This window comes from Canis aureus, chromosome 11 (assembly GCF_053574225.1).
Source record: "Canis aureus isolate CA01 chromosome 11, VMU_Caureus_v.1.0, whole genome shotgun sequence".
Classification (NCBI taxonomy): Eukaryota; Metazoa; Chordata; class Mammalia; order Carnivora; family Canidae; genus Canis; species Canis aureus.
In genome coordinates this window covers 50510712-50536546 of record NC_135621.1, presented here as the reverse complement: position 1 = coordinate 50536546, position 25835 = coordinate 50510712, and the positions used below count along the sequence as shown (strand labels likewise).

The following is a 25835-nucleotide window of genomic DNA, read 5'->3' as shown; positions in this document are numbered from 1 at the left end:
GTGGCTGCAGCCTGGGCAGGGCAGGAGGAGGTGAGGTGGGAACCAAGCTGTCAGGGGCAGGAGCAGTGAGCCACCCCACCCACCACGAACGAGTCATCACTGGGGAGGGTGTCTGCCCAGCCTGTTGGTGTGTTGCCCGTGTACCCGCCCCTTGCCCACATGCCCAGGGCAGAGATCTGTGTGGCCCACCCCCCACAGCCTGCCCAGCGGCCACCTCAGACACTGTGCATTCAGGAAGAGAAGCAGTCACGTCGTATCTAAATGTTAATAAAAACGAAATCCCTGAGCAGTCACTGAAATTAGCCCGGGTATGATTGAAATGCCAAGGCAGGTCTTGTTATTTTTATGAAGCCGTGAATAATATAAGTATCCAATTGATAAAATGTTATTAAAGCTGACAGCCCTTAAGTGATCTAAGTGGTAAATATTGAAATGAGGTCTCTGCCACACTGTACCCAGGGGCCCGCGGCAGTAATAAGCATTGAACAATGATTCCACTGGCTCTGGGGAGCCGCAGAGCTTCAGGGGAGCAAAAGCGTTCTTCCTAAATAATTAAACCGGGATTCCTGGGATGGATCGCAGATCCTTGTAGTGGTTTGTTAACGTCCAAAGGAGCTGGCCTCAGGCAAAGCCTCTGTTGGGCCATCCTTCCCCCAGCAAGGGTAGGAGGGAGCAGGGAGGGGCTGGTTCAGCTCCCCCTCTCCTCCATGGCCCCTTGAGGAGCCTGCACTGAGCAAGCAGCGTATTTCAGACTTTATTTATAATATAAACAGACTGGTGCAGCCTGAGGGCAGCTGATAGTTGATGAGCAGTGGGGCTGCCACGTGGGTTAGAGATTTTATTAGCACTGCCTAGAAACACACACACACGCACTATGGAGAGAAATTTAAAATGTGGTGCCTTCCTGATAATCAGATCATTAAAGATGTGGCAGGGAGCATATTTCTTTTCCTGTTCTCCAAAGAAGGATCTGTAGGAGCTGTTACCTGTTCCACCATCAGCTTAAAGGCCAGCTGTGCTGGGGAAGCAGGCCTCCCTGCCTCTGGCCAGGTGAGGAGTGACTCTATTCTCAGCCCCTTGTAGGGCTTTGGGAGTAGGACATTTCTTTGGTGATTGGTGGGGTCCACAGTGCCATCCATCTGACCCCAACTCCCTGCCAGGTGCTGGTAGGTCTCTGGAGGTGGAAATGGGCAAGGAGGCATGGCTGCAGACCTGTGGAGCTGGCCTGAGCCTCTTCCCCTCTGGAGTTACTATCAAAAGAGTGTGACAGCTGAAGAGATAGATGTCAGGGGGCTTGCCTATTTGCTCCATGCAGGGGCAGAGGTGGGGGAAGGTTCTCTGGAGATCAAGGAGGTTGAGAAGCTCTTCCTGAAGGAGGTGTACTTTGATCTGTAGGAGACAGAGTGCAAAAGCAGGAAGATGGGACCCCTATGTGATCCCTCCAATGACAGAAGGGCTAGCAGAGGTGACTGAGTGGCAGACTTTGGTCCCAACGAGGATGTGCCAAGCACTTGCCAGGGCCTGTCTGGAAACACAGTAGGAGAGAAGTGGTGGTAAGGGGTCTAGAGAAAAGCATGAGCACCTCTGGCCCCAGGAGCCCTGCCAGAGGTGGAGGTAGTGCCCGGGTGTCAGGAGTGAGGGATAGATGGTGCAGGGAGAGGGTAGGATTCTGCTTTAACCCAGTCCTTGCAAGTCTAGGCCTTCATACCGAATCTGGGGCCCTTAGACTGAAAAATGTGCCCACCTGGCCTAGGTTTGTAGTCTCTGGAGCATCTCCAGGCTGCCCTCTCTTTCACACCCCCCTGAAGCTACAGTGAGGGCACTTGAGCCCATTTCATTCCCTAAAGTCCTCCAGGCTCTGAGGGGAGCAGTCAGCAGAAGCCCTAATGGTACAATAATGGAGTGGGCTGTCCCAGTAGCCTGTGGGCTGACTGCTTTCTGCGAGGCCCTGGAGGCTCCATAGTTGTGGCCTCTCCTGCACTGCTCATAGCACAGGCTCTGCTCTGCGCTCTGTCTGCCCCCTTTTCTGTTCTCAGTGTGCTGCTACAGCCTCCATTTCCAACTTCCACAAAGATAGATATTGCTCCTTCCCTGCCTTCTGGCCCTCCAAATCCAGGCAATAAAATAACATAATATGTATTCATCAGAAAGGACACCTCTGTACATTGGTCCAGGTTTTTAATACCCATCCTCACATTTAGCTTTGCTACAACCCTGCGAATCTTAGGGCAGGTTTCCCCATGCTGCAGTTGGACAAACTGAGGTTACAGCAATAAATGTGAACTTAGCTTAGCATGCCAGAGCCTCTTGGTGCCAAAATACTCTTTCTCCCATGACTCACTGATGGATGATGCTGCTGGGGCAGCATGGAGGTCTTGATGGATAGGCAGCCAATCCCAGAAAACAAGCCCCTCTCTGGGAGAGATGAGCCTTCTCGTGTGGAAAAGCTAATGGGATGGGTCTGGCCTTACCAGCCATTTTGAAAGGGAAGTTTATGGGATGTTTTTTAGGAATAGATGCAAGAGCTCTTGGGAGTGGACAGTGGTTTTGAGCCAAGCTTAGGAAGAGGGAACAGTGGGCAAGTGCATTAAAAAATATTTAAGCTTCCAAAAGCTTCAAGCAGCCCACTGGTGTGTCTGGGCGCCTCTTTGGGCCTCTGTAAACAGCAAATCGATTGAGCGTCAGGCTTGTTTTCATAGCGGTCCTACACACTGGGAGTATCAGATGAAGCAAACCTTTTATTTAGTTCCTGACAGGTAATTAAATTTGCCTCTGCATTGGTTTGCGATCCAGCCAAAGAGCCAGGAGTAGCATTCTGAATGGCTATAGCTATTTGCTGGAATATTACAACTTAATTTTGCCTCTCAAGTTGCAAGCAGAGATCTTGATTCAGTGGAAAGTTTGACTCAGCCTTGGGGCTCCAGGTAGGAGATTTCATTTTTTCCAACAGGAGTTTGCTCTCTCTCAAACATGTGAAAGCCCCACTTCCATATTTTTTTCCAGAGTGACATACTGTGGGAGCAAACAGTTACACAGTAAAGAAAAACAACAATTGGCAATAGCAAGAGAAGGGATCCACTACCTTCCCAAAGACCTGTTTCTCTGGGAACCAGGGATTATTTCAGTGACAGAAAGAAGTTCAGGACTCCATGATCATTGTAAATGCCCAAAAGAGTTCCCATGGATCTTTGAGAGCTTTGGTAAAGCACTTGTTGAATTGGGACCAGCAGGAGGAAGGTGGCAGACTCAGTTTCCCCAGGCCTGCAGGGATGTGGTTGCTTCCCTGTGTACCAGGCTGGGCTAAATTGGATGATAGCTGCAGCTCCTGCCTGGTGTTGAGGGCCAATCTTGCTCCTTGTTCTAGAAATGAGTGAAAGAGAAGTTACAGCTCCTCATCCTGAGCTTCCCTGAGTGTTCCTTTTCTGAGCTCTACTGGGCAGGCTCTGGGAGCTTTTCATGATTTTCCTCTTCTTGATGATCTGCAGTTTCACTATGATGTGTGTCACGGTGTTTTCTTTATCCTGGTCTATACTCAGGGCCATCGTTCCATCTGTGAAGCTATCTCTCTTCAATTTTGGAAAATCCCCATCATCGTCTCTTGGAATGTTTTTTCCTCTTATAACTCTCATTCGTTTGAGCCTCTCAAGATATCCTCAAGGTCTTGTAAACTTCATATATCTAAATAAAGTTTCTTTTTCTGTCTATGCTGCATTCTGAGCAAATACCTTGGTGCTATCTTACAATTTATCACTTTTCTCTTGAACCGTATCCCATGTAGAACTTATTCTATTAATTATTTAAATTTCATCAGTGATATTTTTATTTCCAAGATTTTAGTTTTATATCTCTTGATCTATTTCTTCCTTTTTTGTAATTTAAAAAACCTAATTGCTATTTCTTCTTTTACCCCTCTTACCTCCTTTACCTGAGCATGTATATCCTAAATTTGTTTTCAGACCTCTGTTATTTTCATTTCATTTGGATAAATTTGTTTACTGATGGTTGATTATTTAGGCTATTTTTTGGAGGGGTTGGAACTTTGTTTGCAAGCTCATTTGGAAAGGAGTTTTGTTATATGTCTCTCTCTTTGCATGTACCTGTCTGTTTAACAGGTTGGTTTGTTGGTGTTTTGGGAGGGGGGGGTTGTTTGTTTTGGGGGGAGATTTGGGTTTTTTTCCCCAGCAGTGTCCCAGGAATCTTGTCTAGGCCCAGGCCTGTTGTTTGTGGCTTGGGTCTCCTGTCCTGAGCCAGTGGGCAGCTGGGCCCAGACCCTGGCTGCAAGGCTATACTATTTCAGCCTTCCCCTCCAATAAAACAGGGCCTTAAGCAGAATTGAGAATTATTTCCCACCTCATTTCATGGGTAGGAAAGCCCCATCCCAACTCCTGGTTTCAGACCCTGACTCTGGATCTATTTTGCCTCTTTGGGGTACCTTTAGGCCCCTCTCTCCTACAAGAGTTGAATTGCCACCTATTTACTCTCTTGTCTTTCTGTGTTACCTCAGGTCCTCAGAGGGGCTTACCTGGTTTTGAGAAATCAGAACTATGTCTTTGTATCTTTCTCATCTCACATTTTATCTCATGCTGCTATGATTTGGAGTGCAGGAAGGCCTCCAAACATGAATTAATGAACACTGCATTGATGGGAAGTTCTGGGGCATGGTCTTGAGCCTTTGCAAGGAGATACAGAGGGAAGGAGGCCTTGTGTCCCTGTCCCTCCAGGAGCGTCTGGGACACAGTATTTGCCAAGAAGATCTGGAACATGTCAGCAAGTACTCAAAGGATGTAAGAGAGGAAGATACATGGCTAAAACATGGAAGCAGAATCGTAGAAACCTCAGCATTAAAAGGGACATTAACAAATCTTCACATCAAGAGGCATCTAGATGGCTCAGTTGGTTAAGCATCCAACTTTTGATTTTAACTCAGGTCATGATCTCAGGGTCGTGGGATCAAGCCCCGCATTGGGCTCTGCACTCAGCGGGAAATCTGCTTGAAATTCTCTCTCCCTCTGCCCCATCCCCCATTTGCTCACTCTATCTCTCTCTCTCTCTCTCTCAAATAAATAAATAGAATCTTAAAAAGAAATTGTGAGGTACCTGGGTGGCTCAGGTCGTGATCTCAGAGTCCTGGGATTGAGCCCCATGTTGGGTTCCATGCTCAGCAGGGAGTCTGCTTCTCCCTCTGCCTCTCTCTCTCTCTCTCTCAAATAAATAAATAAATAAATAAATAAATAAATAAATAAATAAATAAATAAATAAAATATTTTAAAAACTCATCTTTACATCTTACCTCTGCTCCCCTACAGCATGATTCTAGCTCTAACATCGCAGCAAGAGAGTATCCACATTACATTCAAACACCTCTGGTGATGAGGAGCCATTGCCCAGCAAGACAGCTTTTTGTATCTCTGCATAGCTGCATTCTTCCCTTTCCAACCTAAAATCTGTCACCCTTTAGCTTCTTCCCAATGGGGTTCATCCCTCCCCTGAGAACCATACAGAAAAGTTCAATTGCTCTTCCATCTGGCACATGTAAATGCTCAATAGCTGCTCTCTACAATTATTTCTAAACACCATTAACCCAGCGAGCTCCCTGTACATTTCTTGCCCTGTCGTTTCACAGCTCACCCCCAGGCGTGATGTGGTTTGGCAGTCTGGTTCTGCTGCCCAGAGTTTTCTGATGCTATAGTAATACCACTATTACTAGAACAAGAAAAGGGTCTACTGTAGCACGCCCTCCTGCCCATGCAATGGTGTGTGCCTCTTACTCACAGAGGGAAAGAAAGGCTCCTGAAGCCATGGGAAGAGACAGCTCAACCATTCTTTCCTCAAACCAGCCGGTGGAGGATCCTGGGATTCAGGAAACCTTCCTTGGAAGCAGTTAGAGCCTATAGTTCTGGGGCCAGCCAGAAACTGAGAGGCAATGGCCTGATGTTGCATATGCGAGTAATAGGGTCCCCAGAACCCCAAGTCCAGCCTCAGGGTGCTAAGGTGGGTCACAGGATAGAAAGATAGCCTATCCATTATCTCTGGTCCCTACCAGGATCACTTAATATGTTCCTCTTCAAATAATAATAATGATGGAAAAGTGTTCCCAGACTTTAGACTTCCGGCTGAGTCTTTCTGGCATTTCCCAGTCCAGCACTGAAATCAGAAATACTGTGTGAGCCTAGTCTTCTGTGGGCCTTGTGGCAAAGTCTTTTGGATCCTGAAAAAATAAACTCACCCCAGAAGTCAGCTCACTTGTGGGTAAGTGTTGAACTCCCATAGGTCTGGTCATCACCTGACCATGATAGAGGGAAAAGACCTTTCTCCTTTAGTGTTTGAAGGGTAGAAGGAAGAAAGGAAGGAGAAAAGAAAAGAAAGGAAGGAGGAAATGGCCATTTTAGAAAGCCTCAGAAATTCTTCAAGTACCGATGTCTTCTCATGGTTATAGCATGACTGGCTGTCAGGGCCAATAAAAATCTCAAAGTCAGGAGGACTGGGGGTCTCAGAGGGTACCCTGGCTTGGACAGCCACTGGGTGTGGGGACAGGGGTCTTCTGTAGCTCCTGCAGTAGTGGCGCTTCATTTGATGGTGCCAATCTGTGATTCTCCACAGGCAGAAGTGACTGAGGCCGCCATTTTTTTTTTCGGGGCTGAGGTGCTGGGGCTGCTTATTGCATTTACAGATTCGCGAGAGAATGCGTGTGTTTTATAAATGGAGCGGACGCCTTATGTTTCTGATTGATGGGCCATCAGTTGCACAGTTGTTGGGTAGTGATTGATTTTCCAATCCAGCTGCTCCAGCTGTGCCACAGATGCTCCCTGTCTGAAGTCAGAGGGCTGGTGTTGTAAGCCACAGAGAAGATCCTAATTGGAGTGATCCCTGAGAAATCGGCCATTGTAATGGCTAACAGCCATTAACGTGGGGCTTTGCTTGGGGTGCTAAACCACAAGCTCTCCCTTGGTAATTGCCATTCCCAGCTGGATAGGTGCCATTTTGAAACTCACAATGACATAGCGGAGGGCTGAGCTGAAATTTATTCTTGCACAGTTTGTGGAAACGAAACTATTCTTAAAATATCTTGTTTTAAAATTTAAAATTAACGCATGCTTAATTTAGAGGTCTTAAAGTATATAGAAAGATAAAGTCAGCTACATTCTCATAGTCCACGGATGACCATAATTAATATTTTGATGTATTTTATTTGGCTTATTTTATTCTTTTTTTTTTTTTTGGCTTATTTTATTCTGTGTGTGACACAGACACACACACACTTTTTTTTTTTGAAGTTGGGAACATACTTTAAACAGAATTCTCTATCACACTTCTCTTTATGTGATAGTTGGGAACACACATATGCCTTTAAATTATAAATAAAATTTCTGGACGAGCAAATGTGTAGGTTTTATTGTAGCTAGAGAGAGTCCTGTTTAACAGTGACATGGGGTAGGGATGAGACCATGGCAGATACTCAGGTTACATGGTTTGCAGAACATTTTTGTCCTGGTATTGTTTATGTTAGGTGCTTAACCTATAAAAGAGTGACAGTAATACCTGCCTTCCTTATCTCAAGGGGCTGGGAAGTGTCATACTGTGCAAGCACACTGGAATGTGATAAAGGGGAAAGTATTATCATTATTACTTAAGAAAGGAAAACTTTCCAAGCATATCAGTTGCATGCATGTGTAGAGTCTGGTTCATTAGAAATGACCCTATTTCATTACAGCTTGAAAGGGTTTTATATAGCATTTCTTTTAAGGCCTCTGATGGAGAACTTTTCACTGCTCCCCAAGTTTTTCCCCTCTGGACCACAGAGGAGGGACTTTCTGGCAGCATTCTCGCCCATTCCAAACACTGGCTCTACACTGTGGGCAGGGCAATGCAGTTCAAAGCTCCAAGGTTCCCTTGAGGCCTAGAGGAATGGTTGACCACACACACAGGTGATGCCTCTTGTCAAGGATGCTGCCTGGGTGGCACATGGATTTAAAAGGCTCTTCCAGGTGGGAGTCCGGGTAAGATAGTGGAGGAGCCTCTCTAGCTACTTCCCTCTTGTGCCCAGGAGACACTTTGGGGACACTTCAATAGAGGATTTCTGTGGCCAGTGAACTCATCCAACACCCAGGCCAGGATTGGGCCCACTTCTTTTTAGCCGACCTACCTAGAACTGCTGGTGGCCTAAACTTTAGTGCATGATTTGAAAAGAGACCAAAAATATCACCTTTAGGGCTTTTTGAGTTCTTAAACTTTTTTATTCCAGGAGAGGAAATGAAACTCCTAGAAGCTTCCTCTTGAGCTTCTGAGTTCTGGTCCCTGAGCCACTCCATGTAGACTTGATGTTTGCTTAATAAAATCCTCATAGCAACTAGCAGAGGGGTTCACAGCCTGGCCTGCACATTAGAATCACTTAAGGTTCCATCCCAGCCCAGTCAGATCGAAACCTCTTGGGGGTGCAGCCCAAACAGTAGTTTCAGAGTTCCTCAACTGTGCTGCCAAGGTGAAGAACCATTGATGAGAACATGGTAGCTTCAGAGAACGTGGCCTAGTGCCCTCATTTCCAAAATGACAAGACTGAGATGACATAACATGTTCCTTTGAAGCCAGTTAGACAACGGTAGGTCCAGGTCTAGGACTCACATTTTTGAAGCATTCTGCTCTAAGTGTGGGCTAGTGAGTGACTGCTATCCACATGGCAGCAACTGAAAACCAATGAACAACCCTGTTTTAGTAAACGGCTTGGTTGTCCTAAGAAGAGACTGTCTTGGAGTTTTCTCTAAGCCCTGGTGCTGTGACCGAATAGGATAGTACCAGTGACCCTAGGGAGGAGTCACGACTTGGCAGAGAGCCATAGAGGGAATATGGGGAGGAGGAGACCAGGCCCCACCTAACTGCAGGATGGGAGACTGGACAGCAAAGAAGCTGGGAGTGGGAGCACCTGCTCCCAGTTCCTCTCCTGCTGTGGCAGCAAGATGTTCCCAGTCTCCTGGGGCTCCATTTTTCCCAAGTGCAATAATATGGCCTCATTTGTATACTCTTAGGTTTACAACTGTGCTTTCAGAAAACTTTCCCTCTAGTCCCCACAGTAGTGCTATGTAGAAGGTTCAGGAGACTCCATGAGAAATTTTATGGCCTTCACCCCAAGGCAAGAACATCTTAGAGCCCACTGCCACCCCCTCCTTTAGTATTTTCTGGAAGTTTCCAAGGGGGACCTTGTGTAAGCCCACAAACCAGTCTGTTGGTATCATACTCCAAGCACAACTCGCTGTCCTTCCTGCCCACTTCTAGGCAACTGGTGCTCACCTCTGAGCCCCACACCCAGGTGATGTCAGTGGCGAGGGCACTTTCTGGATAGTCCCAGGATACTGAAGCACCCTCAGACCCCCACATCAGTGCTGCTCCTGGCTGTTCCAGCCTTGAGGAGGTCTGTTTGGCCCCAAGTGCCAACCAAACTCTTTCCCAAGCTTCTTCTGACCCCCTCTAGCCACCCACTGTTAGTTAGACTTTTCTGGTTATTGCTCCCACCCCCAGCCTTCTCTCTGGCCCACGCCCACCTTGACCTTTAGAGCTTCTCTGACCCAATGGAGTAAAACCTCTTTGCTGCTAAGTATGAGGGTGGGAGTGGGGGGCGGGGGGAGGCTGCCCTGGAGACAGGGTGCTGCAGCCAGGAGGGGTGTCACCATGAACAGCTATCCGCCACCAACTCTTGGTACACAGGTGAGGAACCAGAGTCCTGGAGGTAGGGAGCGACAGGGTGAGAAACGCATCCTCAGTGGTCTGAGCCCGGTTGGGTGCAGATGGCGAGAACAGCCAGGCCAGGGGCACGGTGAACGCCCAGGGAGGCAGGAGCACTGAAGCGCGAGGGAAGCGCAAGCCGGGGCTGGCGGCTCGGGCCTGGGCGCGCAGGTGCAGCGGCATCAGGGTGGCGGGTGCAGGTGCGGGCACGAGGCAGGAGCCAGGATGGTGCAGGCGCGGCTGCGGGAGTGGGCTCAGGTGCGGATGCCCGTGCGGTCCTGGTGCTCGCGCCCAGGATGCCCACTGCATTAACAAAGGCCCCGCAGCCAGGCCGCCTCCGGGAGGCCAGCAGCCTTTGAAGCGCCCAGCCGGGATTATTTAATATAATGGAACAGTGCAACTCGACCCATCAGAGACATAAATTTCCAGGTGTTTTAAATTTGTTTTCCCGTCAGAATGGTAAATGGCGGATAGTAAAAGTCGCCACCGGGTCGAGGCTGTGGGCGCGGGGCTGGCCCAGGCAGGGTGGCGGCCCCTCTCAGGTGGGCCAGCGGCCCCCACAGCCCAGCGCCCACTGCCGAGTTCGTGGGCTCCCTGGACAGGAGTCTCTCCAGCCAGGAAAGGGAGTCCGTGACATGCCTGGGCAAGGGTCCCCAGCCCTTAGTTTCCAGGGGGGCTCGGGGCATCTAAATCTCCTGCCCACTGCAACCTCTTACCCCCCACATCTGTGCAGAGAAACCCACAGCCCCCCCACACCCCAGATTAATTAGGGTGTGAGGGCCTGGAACACCTATAACAAGGTTTCTGTTGCCCTTGCCAAGTTCAATTATGGGTGCATCTGCTTTCTGATTTTTCCAAGATGGTTTGATTTTTTTTAAAACACACACACACATGCACACACACACACACACACACACACCCCGAAGCTGAACTACAAAGGAATAGACTGCACAGTAGCTTTTTGCAGAAGGTAAGAGATTCCGACTGCTTTTTCCAGACTCCCACTTTTTGAGATGTGTCAGAATTCATAGGGTGGCTGCTGAGGATAGATATTGCTCTGAGTAATTCTGGAGAAATCTGACCCTTCCTCCCACTCCCCACAAGGCCCTTCACCCTTTTCCCTTCAAAGTAATAAAGAATGTCTACTTTTTATGAGGCGGGCTCCCCTGCCTGCTACCCAGAAACCTACTGTGATCCGTCACTTTGAATGGAGAAATCATTTGACATTTATTTCCCAAACAGGAAGCACTGGCTCTGAGAAGGTGGAAACCCTAGAAATTGGTTCAACATAGGAGATGAAAGTAGGGAAGACAGTTGCTCCTTACCAAAGTGATATTCGTTCTGTGTTCACTTATGAGCAGGGCCTCAACAGCCATACCAGAGGGTTTGGGGGGAGGCAAATCCCTAATGGAACGGCTACAATTGCCCTCAGCAGAGTACCCTCTGTTGGGCCAGCATTGCATGTATGCATGCGTGATTGTACACATGCACATGTGTGTGTTAGTGAAGGGGTGTGGCCAAGGAGGGGATGTAGAGCTGTGAGACACCTAAGGCCAGCTCATCCTCAAAGAATTTACACAGTAGCTACCAGCTGAAATTCATAAAGCTCTGTGTGGAAGGTGCCAATGGAACAGAACAGAGACAATCACTGGGACTGAGAAATCCAAGAGCCAGAGGTGGGACAGATTCATTCTGGCTCATTGATGGTCAGGGGAGACATCTTCTGGAGGAGCTTGACATTTGGGCGGAGGCTAGGAAAAGGCAGCAGGAGCAAGTGAGCAGGAAGGAAATGCACAGAGGTGGGGGGACAGTGAGAGATGACACTATAAAGATCAAATGGGGAGTGGGGGAGAGGCAGGTGTCCTCAGAGAGCAGCAGACAGTCCCCTCTTTGCCACGCTGTTGTGTTTTCAGCCTGGATTCTCTTCCTGATGACATTCCCCCAAGAGCAGGAGAGTGCTGCAGAGGTCAACTTCTGGAAACAGGAAACAGTGATTAGCAAATCAATTAATTTAAGGTCCAGTGAGCCACTGGATTACAAAGAGCGGTTATTTGTTAACTGAAGACAGACCTTGGGCCCTGATGAGAGCTCTGATTCTTCAAACCGACATACCTAAGAGGAGTGCAGGCCCTACCTATGTGTGAAATTCCAGCCTCCCAGCTCTATTGATGACAGAAATGACCGTAATAAACCTGGGAGGCCACAAGTCAAACAAATAATTGGGTTGACAAATAGGAGTATAAACAAGATCTTGATTAATGAATTTCCTAATAGTTCTCTGTTTATTGACATTAGCTCAGCTTGGTCATTAGGCCTGACATTGCCCATATATGTTGTAGGCTATAATATCTTCCATTCAAAGACTGCTTTGTAGCTTTTTTCTTGGATGTTTTATGTCTCCGAATGGTGTCTCCCTGGCCGGACCAAGGGCCCCTCCTCTGAGAATGTGCTATCCGCGTACGGAGTGAAGAGGAAGGTCACAGAGCTTCCTGGGAGCAGTCAAGAGGAAAACAAGAGCATGAGAAGAGCATTGGTGTTGGGCTGGGACGTGGATTCTAGCTCCCTTTCACTCTGACGGCTTCTGTTGCCTTTGTGATTAGTCAGGTAACCCTGTTGTGTTCTGATTGTTCCACCTATTGAGGAAGGGAGTCAATTCCACAGGATTATCCTTCTCCTGATGTTACAGACGTTACAGAGAGCATCAGGCGAAGTAGAGGATGAGACAGGAAGCCAACATCCCATGCAGATGAGAGCTTCCCTATGGCTGGTCTGGGGCAGGACTTGGACAGTTTCTAAAACAGCCGGACCTTACTGAAATGTTTTCAGGGACCTCAACCGCTGCTTCTGCAGGCTGGAACCCAAGACAGGCTTTTTCTGGGAAGGTGCCAGTGTGCCTACAGCCACTCCCCAGTCCCCAGCCAGTGCGTGCTGGGAGCCACTGTCCTTGTCAACAGCATGGGCCCCGTGGTCCGGAGCCAACATTCCAGCCTGGGCTACGGGCTGCAGCTTTAGCAACTTGGTGAAAAGGGAAGGCAAGGAGGAGTTGAAGCTGTAAATGCCAGCTGTATTTTTATTGGTCGTCTGCAACTTCAAAGCTTTCCCTGCTTTAAAGGAGGCACAAGCAGGTATCCAGTCGGCTCCCGAGCTCCCGGCCTTGGTGCCTTATTGATTTTCAATGTGGCTTGACTCCCAGGTGGGCAGACTTCAAAATGGTCTGTATTTTTCTGCTGTCATGTTTCCATCCCTGTTAGTTTCCATCTCCGGCAAGATTGGGAATGTGTCTGAGAGCAGCTTTGCTTTCTTCAGTTCTCTCTCAATAATTTCCTTCTGGACAGGATTTCAGACAGCCAGGGTCACTGTTGCTGGGCTCGTGTCTCGCGTTGTTTGTACCGAGCTGGACCAGCTGCTGGCAAGTGCGAGGGAGAAGATGCAGTCCTTGCCCCTGAGAGCTTCACCCCTCCTGGTCCATCGGAGGGCCTCATAAGTGTGGCCCCTCTGGGAGGTGTGGCCTGTGGTAGAGGGTGAGGCCCTTGACTTCCCAGCTTAAACATATTCTTCACCCTCAAGTGTCTTTTGAGCTATCATGTGCCCAGCCAAGAGAGAACTAGAACATTCATTAAATGCCTACCTTAGGCAGAGCACTGAGCTTCACTGATGTTTACTGGTAGCTTTACTTAAATTTCATGTGAATTTGATCTTGCTCTGGGAAGCAGGTTACCCTTAGCCCCTCTTTAAAAGTGAGTAGGCTGGTTCTGCAGGGGCTTCATGACTTCCCTGAGCTAACTTAGCAGGGTCTCACCTCTGCACTGCTTTTGATACCATACCAGGCTGGCATGTGTCTGTGTGTCCATGTGTGTTGTGGGGAGAAGAAGGTAAGAAAACTGGAAGCTTGTCACCTCATCGACAGACAAACCTATTCATGTGGAATAAACAAGCAACACGAGGCTCCTATTGCTCCTATTTGTTACTAGAAAGAATTAGCAAGCATGTCTGCATCACCCACCGAGTGCCAGTGACTGGTCCAGTGTTTCATCAGTATCAACTAATCCCTATAAGGAAACTGAGGCACAGAGGGGGTGGGTAACTCTCCAAGGTAGCCCAGTTAGGACATGTCACAGTTGAGACTCAAAGCCTCGAGTCTTAAAGACTCGATTGAGTTTCTCTCTGCCAGAGAGGGATGCCAGCAGTGTGGACGGAGCAGTCCCTGCCACAGGGAGATTTCCTGCCTGTTCTCCCACACCTGACATTTCTAAGCCTCCAAAGAGTGATGAGGCAGTCAGCCAGGCCTCGGTATCAACTCCCACTCCCCTGATAGACAAGGCACAGAAAAGTCAGGCGGGTGCCTAGGATCACCCGGACCACAGCCCAGCCTCCCACCTCGATGCTGAAAGAGTTTCTATAGGAAGGAATGTTGGGACATTGAATAGATGTTTGGTAGAAGTGTCTTGCCTACAGAATGGGGCATACAGGTCCTTGAAAGCAGTCTCCTATACAAGTGGTTCCTCTCCATCTGCTGTGGTCACAGACTGACTTTGTGACTATAAAAGAAAGAGGCAGGGCAGCCTACAGAGAGGCTGGGTCCAGATCCAGGGGAATTCCCTGGTGCCCTGGGCACAGGCCTTCTGCTCTGCAGCCTGCTGGTTCAGCCATGCAGGGGGAGAGGCCTTTGAAGTCACAGACCACCAATAAAATTGCAGCTGGCACCAGGAGCTCACAGGGCTCCAGGCGTGAGATTTTACACCACCGAGGGGCTGCGCCAGCACCGGCAGGGTTGGAATGTGCCCTGGACTTCTCCTTCCTCTGCAGGAGCTACCAGAGTGCCTCAGCCCCTGGCTACCCCATCACCCAATGAATAAAAACTGCAGCAAGGGCTGATGACCACAGAGGGGAGAAGGAAGAAGCAACTAGCAGACGAGAGCTGAGGCACAGGCAGCAAATAACCACAGTGGCAGCAGGCTGGGAGTCCAAGCCCACGGTGGGGACACAGGCAATTCTCTGCTGAGGTGGTGGGGGCCAGATGGTGAGGCCAGGGAAGGGAGAGAGCAATTAGGGTCAGAGTGGTCACAGCAACCTCCCAAAGGTTTAGCGTGGACAGACAGAGGCACACAGGCTAGAATAAAGGTGCACTTTACTTCTTCCTCTTCACATCTTTGTTCTTTCTCTTCCCTTGTCTTCCTCCTTCTCTTCTCAGTCACTTTTAAACTATTTACATCTGGCCCTGTGCTGGCAGTGGCCCCATCTGCCTCCTTAAAGAGCTCATAGTCTGAGACAGACTCGAGAATGGACTTTGGGTCAGGGCCTGGAGGAAGAAGGCAAAGGGCAAGGGAACCTGGTCAAACATCATGGCAGCCCTTGGAGCTATGTGGGGAGCAGAGTTCACCTCTGGCATCATCCTCATCCATACCCAGAGTTTTCTATTGTCCTGCCCCCTGCCTCTTGGGAAGCAGCTGTTCACTCAACCCTTTGGAGGTGTTTGGTGATGGATGGGTTAATCCTTCAAGGGGGGTAAACAGATGATGCCCCATGGATTGGGCTGAGTGGGGACAGCCATTATCTGGAAGTTGTAGCCAGAAAGAGGAGCTGAAGGGGAGACCACACACATAGGGACTGGGCAAAGGGCTAAGAAGGGAAGGAGGCTGGAGGAGAGAGGAGGATGGGTGCTTCACTGCAGCCTGCCCCCAGGCCATAAGCAGCTCTCTGGCTTGGGCACAGGTACTTACAAGAGGAAACTGATTAGTCCAAAGGACCGGAAATCTTAATGGAGACGGTGGAGTGCTCAGGGGAGAGAGAGGCCTGAAGAGCAGAGAGCATTTTGGTGTCCCTGTTCCCATCATACCTCACAGGTGGCTTGCTCACTGGCCTTCCTTTTCACCCACCCCACCGCTCAGTGTTTTAGGAGGGACAAGCCTGGACCAGGAATGTGACAGCTATGGGAATTTCAGGTAATAGGGACTGGCTTCTGCTGCCTTACAAAGCTGTTGTCACCACTGGCCTTATTTGTCTTGGAAAAGCAAACTCTTCCCTGTGGCTGGTTTAAATGTGAGAGGGCCAACCCCTGTGAGGGAGGTTGGCGTGGAGAAGGGTGAGTGGACCCAGATCCCATGCACACACGCAGCTGGCACCTTGGCCACCGAGGTTGCCAAGCCTGACTGCCTTGTCCTGTTTGGAGCCATAGAGGGAAGACACCATCATTCTGGGCAGGCACTTGGGAAATGGTGAGCTGGGGGATATTTTTCTACTTTATCCTGAATGTGGAGCTTCTGTACCCACCACCATCAAATCAGCATTAGGCATTTCTCTGGAATCTAACAAGGAATTGAGGGACCTACCTGCTGTGCACAATTGCAGCTTAATACATGACACAGTTAATGCAGCTAAGCAAGTTCGCTTTTTGCTAATTGTTGACAAAGGCATTTGCATGTGGAGAAAAATCTCTCTCTAGGAACATTGGCTGGCATTTTAAAAATTAAGTCTATAAGAATGTACACAGGCAGGTAAGGCTTGTTTCCTTAAAGTAGTCACCTAGGAGGCCAGCATTCAATGGGATACGCATGTTTTGCTTCAGACCCTGCCTTGTCGCAAAAAGAAGTTGAGGTACCAGTCAGTGAGGGTTGGGATATTGCTGAGCAACCCTTGTCCTATGTGGCAAAATATTTGCTCAAATTGCACCTTAAGAAAGGAGAATGTATGCTGCCTGAGGCTGTAGTAGTAGGAGAAAGAATGAGAAAAAGTCAGACTATTCTTGTGTGTTGGGTTACGTCTTGTTGCTTTTATTAAATCTTGTGAGAATGAGGCAAAATCAGGCTAGCATTAGCTGGTCTTCAAGAACAGAGGGTAAGGAATGTTGCTTTGCCAAGGTGCTGCTCTGCTGCCTGCAGCCTGAAATCTAAACTGACTTGAGAATTCAGTAATTTGGAGTCTTGCTGGGTTGCAAAAGTGTGATATTGTGATTTATGATGAGAAATCATAGTTCCTGGCACAGAGCTCCTAAAACACTTGGAATTTCCTAAATGCTGAAAAAGGTAATGTGTCTTTTGTAATGTTAATGAGATGACTTTGGGAATGCCCCTAGGTCACCCAAGAGGAACCAACCAAGTGATTAGAGGGTTGGATTTACAGTCTCACCACCAGGGAGGGGAGAGGGGCTGGAGGTGAATGGATTGCCAATGACCAATGGTTAGATCAATCATGGCTATGTAATGGAGATCATCAAACCCCAAAAGGACAGAGTCAGGAGAGGTTCCAGGTTGGCAAACACAGGGAGACTCCGGGAGAGTAGTGTGCTCAGAGGGGTTTCCGTCCCTCTCCCCGTACCTTGCTCTGTGTGTCTCTTCATCTGGCTCCTAATTCGTATTTACCATCTTTTGTAATAAACTGGTGATCCAAACAGTAAACTGGTTTCCCAACTGTAAGCCACTCTAGCAAATTAATTGAACCCAAGGAGGGATGATGGCTTCTGATTTCCAGCCAGTGGGTCAGAAACACAGGTGACAACCTGGACTTGCAGTTGGCATCTGAACTCAGGGGTGGTCTTTGTGGGACTGAGCCCTCAGCCTGTGGAATCTGGTGCTATCTCCCGGTAGAAGGTGTCAGAATTGGGTTGAATTGTAGGATATCTAAGCTGGTATCAGAGAATTCCTAGTATATGTAGAAAAACCCTGAAACACATTGGAAATGGGGATCAGAATCATTAAAAAGCCAACTGCTTCTGAGGCATCTGGGTGGCTCAATTGGTTGAGTACCTGACTCTTGATCTCAGCTTGGGTTTTGATCTCAGGGTCATGGGTTCAGGCTCCACACTGGGCTCTGTGCTGGGCATGAAACCTACTTAAAAAAAAAAAAAAAAAAAAAAGCCAACTGCTTCTGTGCCTCAAACTGAAGAGAAGGCATGAATCTGGCAGAAGATGTTCCTCCGTAGAGCACTGGGAGCCTGGTGGTCCTAGGAGGGCATAAGGGTGTTGTCTTCCCACTCAAGCGTCTGTTTCAAATGGCTTCAAGATAGTTGCCATTAAATGGAGAGCACTTGGCATCCTGTTGGCCTAAAACTGTTGAATAGGCAAGAGTTTTAGTAGTAGTTGCTTGCTCATGGAATGACCAGAAGCAAAAGTATTTCAAAAGCATTTGAGGAAATTATTATACCAAAGGAACCACAATCCTGTCTTTGAAAAGCTTGTTCAGTCCTTAAAATTATCCCTGGCACCCAGTCCTGCACTAGTCTAAAGAACCCAAATAGCCTCCTGAGAGTCCATATTTGCAGTGACCCGGACAGTGGACAAGGGAGTCCCTTCTATGGAGCAGAACAGGGTTTCCATCAGTAGAATCAACTTTGGGATGACGATTTGGGAAGCAACAGCCCAAAAATAAGTATATATTAAGAGTAATATGCACTTAATGCACAAAACTTGAAAAACTGAGATAAATATCTCCCCATGTCAACCTTCCTGCAAATAACCTATCATTCAATCACATTATATGATTTTGGTATAAGTCAGGCTTTTTTTAGGGCCATCTATTTATATATTTACTTGTTTATATATTTGTCTGCTAAGAAATTGCATTATGCTATATTTACTGTTTTATATTCTGCTTTTTTTAAACAGCATTTTGTTATAAATATCTCTCTTAAAGAATATTCTTTAAGAATATTCTTAAATATTCTTCTCAAACATGATTTTTAATGGCTGAATAATATTCCACCATGCAGAGCTCATAAAACTGGACACTTAGATTATTTTCCCTGTCTTTGGATAAATTCCTTTACATGGAGATACCAGGCCACAGGACACAGACATTTTTACAACTTGATACACACTGCCTGGTGCCTTCTAGTTTTTACCAGTTTACACTTCCTCTGGCAGTCCTTGAATGTGCCCATTTTCCCATTCCCTCTACCACGTGGGCTGACACTCATTTCATCTTGGGGATGATGAGGTCTGAGACCAGCACTGCCCTTGTTCAGTAGAACTGTTACCTGAGTGTTTGTTTTTGGCTCTGGCCACCCTGGAAGATGATGAACTTTTACATATTCACACTGAAGATTTTCCTCTGATCATCTCCTTGCTGAGCTCAACAGAAACCTGTGGGTAACCATCATTATGACATCTCCAACTTTGTACTTCATCATTCAGGGTGGTCCTGTGGGTCCTTGTACCATCTGCAGAAGTCCTAGCTGCTCCCTCAAGACAAATCCCAGAAAGAAGGGACCCCTTAGGGTCTGAGCAGGAATCATACAGCCACAGATCCTCAGGTGCTTACTTGAAATAGAAAATGCAGCACCTTTCCTCATTAATAGTCATCTCCATGATTGCCAGATTGTTCTTTCCAGTCTGATGACCTGCTGTTATCACCAACAGATTTCTGATAACAAAAGTAGTCCTTGTTCTTGGTAGAAATTATTTTAAAAAAGGCATAAAGAAGAAAATAAAAGTGAGACCAGACCTCCAGAAGAAAAACCCCACACTGTTGACATTTTGGTGTATACATTTCCAGAATTTTCTTCTCTACATGTTTTTCTCAGAATTGAGATACGTAAGTGTACAACTTGCTTTAAACATTATAAAGGGCTTCAGTTTTCAACATTTGTCATAATCATTTATAATGGCTGCCTAATATTCAAACACAAGTATTCTAGAACTTTTTGGCACATTCCCTTATTACTGCATGTTTAAGTGTTTCCAATCTTTTTTATAACAAAACCTGTAATGCTTCATACATATCTTTGTGCATAAGGCTTATCCTCATTTGGATTGTTTCCCCCATAGTCAATTCTCATATGTGGAACACAATTCTCATATGTGTTTCAAAAGGAAAGATGCATGGCTATAGGTGATGTGGGAGGAATATTACCTGGGGGAAGACCATCTGGCTGTGGGCCACATCCCACCATACTGGGATTAAGGATCAGATGTAAGATAATGATAATCACTGTCAAAGGCCAAATAATGTGCCCCCCAAAGATGTCCGTGATGGATTCCCCTGAACCTATGAATATGTTACTTTATGTGGTAAACAGGATTCTGCAAATGTGAGTTGGTTAAGAATTTTGAGATAGGAATTATCCCGGATTATCTGGCTGGGCCAATGTAATCGCAGTGGTCCTAGATAGGGGGACACAGGAGCATCAGAGTTATAGAAGGAGATGTGACAACAGAAGCAGAGATCAAAAGAGAGAAAGAGAGATTTAAAGACGCCACGCTGTTGGCTCTGAGGACTGACGAGGGGACCATGAGCCAAGGAATGCAGGTGGCCTCTAGAAGCTTAAAAAGGCAAGGAAGCTTCTCCCTTAGAGTTTAGAAGGAGTGAGTCCTGCCAACACCTTGATTTTAACCCAGTGAGGCTGCTTTGGGGCTTCTGACCTCGAGAACTCTAAGAGAATAAATTTGTACTGTTTTTAAACCATCAAGTTTGTGGTAACTTGTGACAGCAGCAATAGGAAATGAATACAGTCACCAGTCTATGATAGGAGCTGAAATGTCACTGAAATAGATGAAAAATGTTGTATAGGTCCCATTCCCATACACGATCTTTGGATATCAGTGTAACACACAGGTTTCTTTCTTACTTCTACTGGTCCTGGCGACTCTGAGAAGCACATGCCCTCCATATAGCAGCCCAGGGGTCTATGTGCAAACCATGTGGTCTCCTTCATCAATGAGGCAGAAGAGAGAGGGAAAACCTTGCAGGGACATTTTCCTGCCTGGGGCTGGAAGTTCCTTCCTCTCACAGCCCGGGGCCAGAGGCCAGCGTCTGGCTCTGACCTGCCTCTAAAGGGCTTGGAAAGTGTAGACCGCCTGCTGCCAGTAAGGGGATGGGAACTGAGGATTCACAGATGCCAGTAAAACCTTCCTCGGAGTACCTGCAGCAGGCAGGAGAACACAGTCTCCACTCTTCTGACCCCGTATCTCACACATGGTTTGATGACTCGCATTTGCCAGGTGCATGGTGTAAACACCAGGCCTCCTGACCAGCAGACAGTTGTCTCAAGCTGGCAGCCCTAATCTGCTGAGATTCTGAAACTGAAGGACACCTGCTATAGTGCTGTTCTCAGAAAATGAGTGGTTTGTTTTATCATCTGAGCTTTGGATGTCTTAAATATACCTCCCGAGAAGTCACCTGGTTCAGAAAACTGCAGAGGAACCATGGCGATCTGCAGAAGGCCAGCTCCTACCCACTTCCCTTACTCCCATGTTCGCTGTTTTTATTCGTTGCAGCATTGTGTTCCTGAGCGTCACTCTTTCCAACTTCACACCCAATCAGCTCCTGAATCCTGCTGCTTCCGTCTTTCATTGGTCTCCCGTCTCTGCCTCCTCTTCTCCCTGCCTTCCTCACTGCCATTTGCCTACTCTCCTGATTCATGATAGCTGCCTCCCAGCCCCAGCCCCACAGCTGGCCTCATACCCTACGTGAAGCTCTCATCGTCGCTCCCCTGCTCCCAGCCCTCCAGCAGCTCCCTGCCACCTTATGAATTTATTTCAGACTCCTGAGTGACATTTCAGGGCCTCTTGCCATGATTCCAGTCTACCTCTCCAGCTTCATCTCCTCCTCTGCGTCTTACATGGCAGCCAAGCAGGATCCTGGACACACCATGAGCATGTCCCAGGCTTCTCCATCTCTGGGCCTTTAATGTCACTGCATTGATAAAATTCCTCATTTCCCCCACCTTTTGGCCTGTTGAAGTCCTATCTGTTCTAAGGTTTGCCCAAATGTCCTTTCTTCCACAGGCTTTCTCCGCCTGTCACATGGAAGTGGGTCCTTCTATGCATTCCGTAGTCCTTTCAAATAATCTCGGAGTGTTATCAAATTTGCCTTGTATTGGGGCTATTTGTGCAAGTCTTACCTTGTGCACTAAACTGCAAGCCCTCACAGGGCCAGGAGGGCGAGCCCCTTGAGGTTTCCATCTCTGCAGGCAATAGGGAGCCTAGTAGAGTTCTTGTACACCGTGCCAGGTCAGTAAGCATTGACTGAATTGATCTGGTGCCCCTCCACATGCAGACAGGCTGAGAGTCAGAGAAATGAAAGGGCTTGCCCCAGGTCAGAAACTATAGCCCCGACTCATGACACAATCTTTTCCCCTTGACGTTGAGATGGCCCACAGAGCTGCAAGTCCCATCTCTGGCCGTTCAGCAAGCATTCACTAGGTGCTAACCATAGTCCAGCCTATGTCCAGCATTAGGTGGAGCAGGCCCTGGCCTCATGGGTGGCTTACGGCAGTGAGAAGACAGGGAGAGGAGGAGGCACGGCTGAGCGGGGCAGGCAAACCCAAACGTGTGGTAATCCGTGCTAGAGGGAAGAAACAGAGTGCTAGGGCAGCACCTCTGTCCAGGCCGGAGGTGCTGGGGGGAGTCAGCAAAAGCTTTCCTGGAGTACTGTTGACTAAAACAGCCGGCTGAAGAGGACTAAGAAAAGAACAGCTTTCATGCAGAGGGAACAGAATATTTAAAGGCTCTGAGGTAAGAAGCAGCAAGGACTACAAGAAGGCCAGGGTGGCTAAAGCATAGGGAGGGAGGGACACATTGGCAGGAAATGAGACTGCTTAGGGAAGGGGGTCTGATGGCCACATACAGGCAGGGTTGTGGTTGGAAGTCGGGTATGGAAAAGTGAGCGGACACTGGTGGGGGGACAAGGGAGATGAGTGGGGAGATTGTTGGAGACATCAGACAAGAATGAGTGGAGGCCTAGAGTAAAGAGGTCCCAGTGGGACAGAGGAAGGCAGATGGACTGCCACCCCCAGAGACTCTCTCAGTGATCACGCACGGTGAGCCCACAATAGAAGGCACATGGGAGTAAATAATGCCTTTGCCAACTACTGGTTTGGGCAGACTGGGTTGAGAAGTCAGTTCTGTAGCCTGGGCAGGACCTGGAGTCTCTCTGGTTTTCATTTTCAGAACTATATAGAGAAATGGGTGAAGCCTCTTAGCCCATGCCAGTAAAACCATCTAGATTCCCTGACTGAATAGAACTCTAGACAACCTCTCAAGAATGACATTATTTATGTTCTCTTAGTTATCATTTTACCCTGGAGGAGGGGGTCTGTATATGGAAAAAAATGCTTTAAAAAAAATTGGCAGCTCTAAGAACTTGTCATTGCAGACTGGCCTTTGCAAGGTGGATAAACCTTTGCTTTTCAAAAAAAAAAAAAAAAAATGCAGCCAGCCACTCATTGGATTAAGAGTGTAGAAAAGCAAACGTGTTCAAATCTTAAACACATCATAATTTTAAGCATCCACAAGTGTTTAAAAAGTGTTAGCTGCTATGAGCACATACATCCATTTACTAGTTAAACATCATAACCTGTTTCTTTTCTAAACACGTGGGCAGGAGAACAGAGGACAGTTAACATGTTAAACACACTGACATGTTTATAATGTGTTGCAAGAAGGTGTTTAACTTTTTGTGCTCCAGAGCTAAACACTTTGGAATTAGAGGGTTGGCTAATTCTGCCTCCAGTTGGTATGGCTATCACCTAGAGGTCGCCTTGGCCCTAAACAGATACCCCTTTGGAAACACAGACAATCGAGTGACAGCCTGGATTCCATGACAAGCAGTGCAGGCTGCTTACTGCAGGATCTTGGGTGCAGATGAAATATATGTTTCTGAAAGCAAATGAGAAAAGGACCTAGTTTTGAATCCAGGAATTGCAGAACCCAGCCCATACTCCAGTTAGCATGATCCATTTCTTCTCTCAGGTGTTGGGTCTTTCACCCTGGCTCAAGCTTCCATAGAGAATAAATAGAGTTCTAGCCGCTAAATTGGAAAGAGAGAGAGAGAGAAGGAAGAAGAAGAAGGGGAGAAAGGTTGAATACTTGTGTGGGTGCTTAATAGGTTATCATTTAGTGCCTAAAATAACATAAATTTATTATCTTACAGTTCTAGAGGTTAGAAGTCTGTAAATGGGTCTCCTTGGGCTAACATCGAGCGTCAGTACGGCTGTGTTCCTTCTGAAGGCTCTATGGGAGAAACCATTCGTTGTCTCTTCTAGCTTCTAGAGGCCGCTCACATGCCTTGGGCTCGTGCCCCCCGTCCCCCTCCCCAGAGCTAAACACTTTGGAATTAGAGGGTTGGTTAATTCTGCCTCCAGTTAGTATGGCTATCACCTAGAGGTCGCCTAGGTGACTGACCTATCACCTAGCTGCCTAGGTGGCTGCATTTTTCTTTTTTGAAAAGCAAAGGTGTCTTCAAAGGCAGCAAGGGACAGTTGAGTTTCTCCTTACTCTGTCACTTTGACACTAACCTCTCTCACCTCCCTCGTTCACTTCTAAGGGCCAATGTGATTACACTGGGCTCACCTGGGTAATTCGGGATCCCCTCCTTAAAGTCAGCTGATCAAAAACTTGAACTCTCTCTAGCCATGCAAAACATTCATAGGTTCCCCAGATTAGGACACAGACTGGTCTGGGAGGCATTATTCTGCTTGCCTCGAGGTGTTATAGAAAGAAATAGCAAGAGGGACAGGGACTAAGAGAAAAGAAATTATATGAAATTACACAAATTTGGAATCCTGTTTAGCCTGGACTGAGAGGCCATCTTGGACAAGCATCAGATGGTGGTCTGGGGGCCTGGGCCAAAGGGCAGGGGGAGGCACTTGGTCACAGTGTAAGCCATTTCAGGGGTCCTGGTGCTGTAAAACTCATTGTATCAGTGAGGGTATGGGCTACGCTGCTATAATAAAAGTACCCCCAAATATAATGGCTTAGACAAGAGAGAAGGTGATTTCTTTTTCACAGTAATAGCGGAGACAGGCAGTCCAGGACTGTTGCTCTTCTACCCTCAAGCATCTGGCTTGTGTTCCTAGGTCCAAGGACATTGGTCCAGTTTTGCTCAACTTCTAGCCTAGAGGAAAAGGAGGAAAGGACCAGAGGAGGGCATGTACATTCCTTTTAAGGGCATGATATAGAATAGAATTTCTCAACTTTGACACTGTTAACACTTTGGGCTAGATAATTCTTTTTTTGTGGAGGGTTGTTTTGTGCATTGTAGGATGTTTAGCTGCATCCCAGGCCTCTGCCAGTGGAACACCCCCAGTTGTGACAACCAGAAATGTCTTAGGGTGGAGAGGGTAGGACCATCCCTGGTTAAGAATCCCTGATTCAGGGGCACCTGGGTGGCTCGGTTGGTTAAGCATCAAACTCTTGGTTTCATCTCAGGTCTTGATCTCAGGGTCATGAGATCCAGGCCTATGTCTGGCTCCGCTCAGCCCAGAGTCTGCTCGAGATTCTCTCTTCCTCTCCCTCTGCCCCTTCCCCAGCTCAAGTGTGCTCTCTCTCATAAATAAATAAATAAACAAACAAACAAATAAATAAAATCTTTAAAATGAAAAAAGAATCACTGATCTGGAAAAGGAACGTATTTCTTCTGGTGTTATCCTGTGGCCATAATAAGCTAGGCAGTCATACACCTGTCTAGAACTTAGGAGTTCTATTATAAAGCAAGAGAGAATGGGGGTGCCTGCATGGCTCAGTCAGTTAAGTGTCTGCCTTTGGCTCAGGTTATGATCTCAGGGTCCTGGGATCAAGCCCCGCATTGGGCTCCCTGCTCAGCAGGAAATCTGCTTCTCCCTCTCCCTGTGCTCTCTCTCTCTCTCTCTCTCTCTTAAATAAATAAATAAATAAATAAATAAATAAATAAATAAATAGCAACAGAGAATGAATGTTTGAGAACAACTATTTGCATCTATTTCAGGCATCTGGGATTCCAAATTATTGAATCCTACCTCGTATCCAAGATACTGGTCTAGCATGCACAACAAGAGGGAAGGGACTGAGGGTGGTCACCAGCAGGAGGAATTTTTTCTGAGGTCCCTGGCCAGAGCTCTGGATGGTCATCTGCCCTTCCTTGGGCAGAGCTGCCTGAGGAGGCTGAGCTATCACTGTAGCCTGGCTTCCCAAAGCTGGGGGCAGGGTGCCCAAGGGATTTCTGGAAGCCAGGGCCCTGTCATTCTTATTCACATATCATGAAACATGGCTTGACTGCCAGGGGGCTCTGGCCTGGGTGCTCTCAATTGTCACCTCTTGTTTTGCTTTTGGGAGAGACAGGGTGACCTTGGGGACTCAGTGGGCTAGATCTGTATAAGGTAATGCACTTAAAAGACAGAACAGGGTTCTAGTTCTGTTTGTGCCATTTAT

At 47.5% G+C, this 25835-nt stretch overlaps 2 long non-coding RNA genes across 4 annotated transcripts in view; one reads left to right on the top strand and one right to left on the bottom strand.

Moving 5' to 3' along the window:
* LOC144324068 (uncharacterized) overlaps positions 1 to 25835 on the top strand; it is a 166952-nt gene that overhangs the window by 22166 nt on the left and 118951 nt on the right. The gene's annotated exons all lie outside the window — the stretch shown is intronic.
* On the bottom strand, positions 10946 to 18813 carry LOC144324063 (uncharacterized). 3 transcript variants are annotated; one of them, XR_013389447.1, is made up of 4 exons: positions 18686 to 18813; positions 17457 to 17759; positions 17029 to 17372; positions 10946 to 11688 (listed from the first exon to the last, which is right to left on the bottom strand). It is a non-coding gene; the product is annotated as an uncharacterized LOC144324063 (long non-coding RNA). The 3 variants fall into 3 exon arrangements; XR_013389446.1 differs by lacking the exon at positions 10946 to 11688 and adding an exon at positions 16465 to 16727; XR_013389445.1 differs by lacking the exon at positions 10946 to 11688 and having other exon boundaries at positions 16465 to 17372.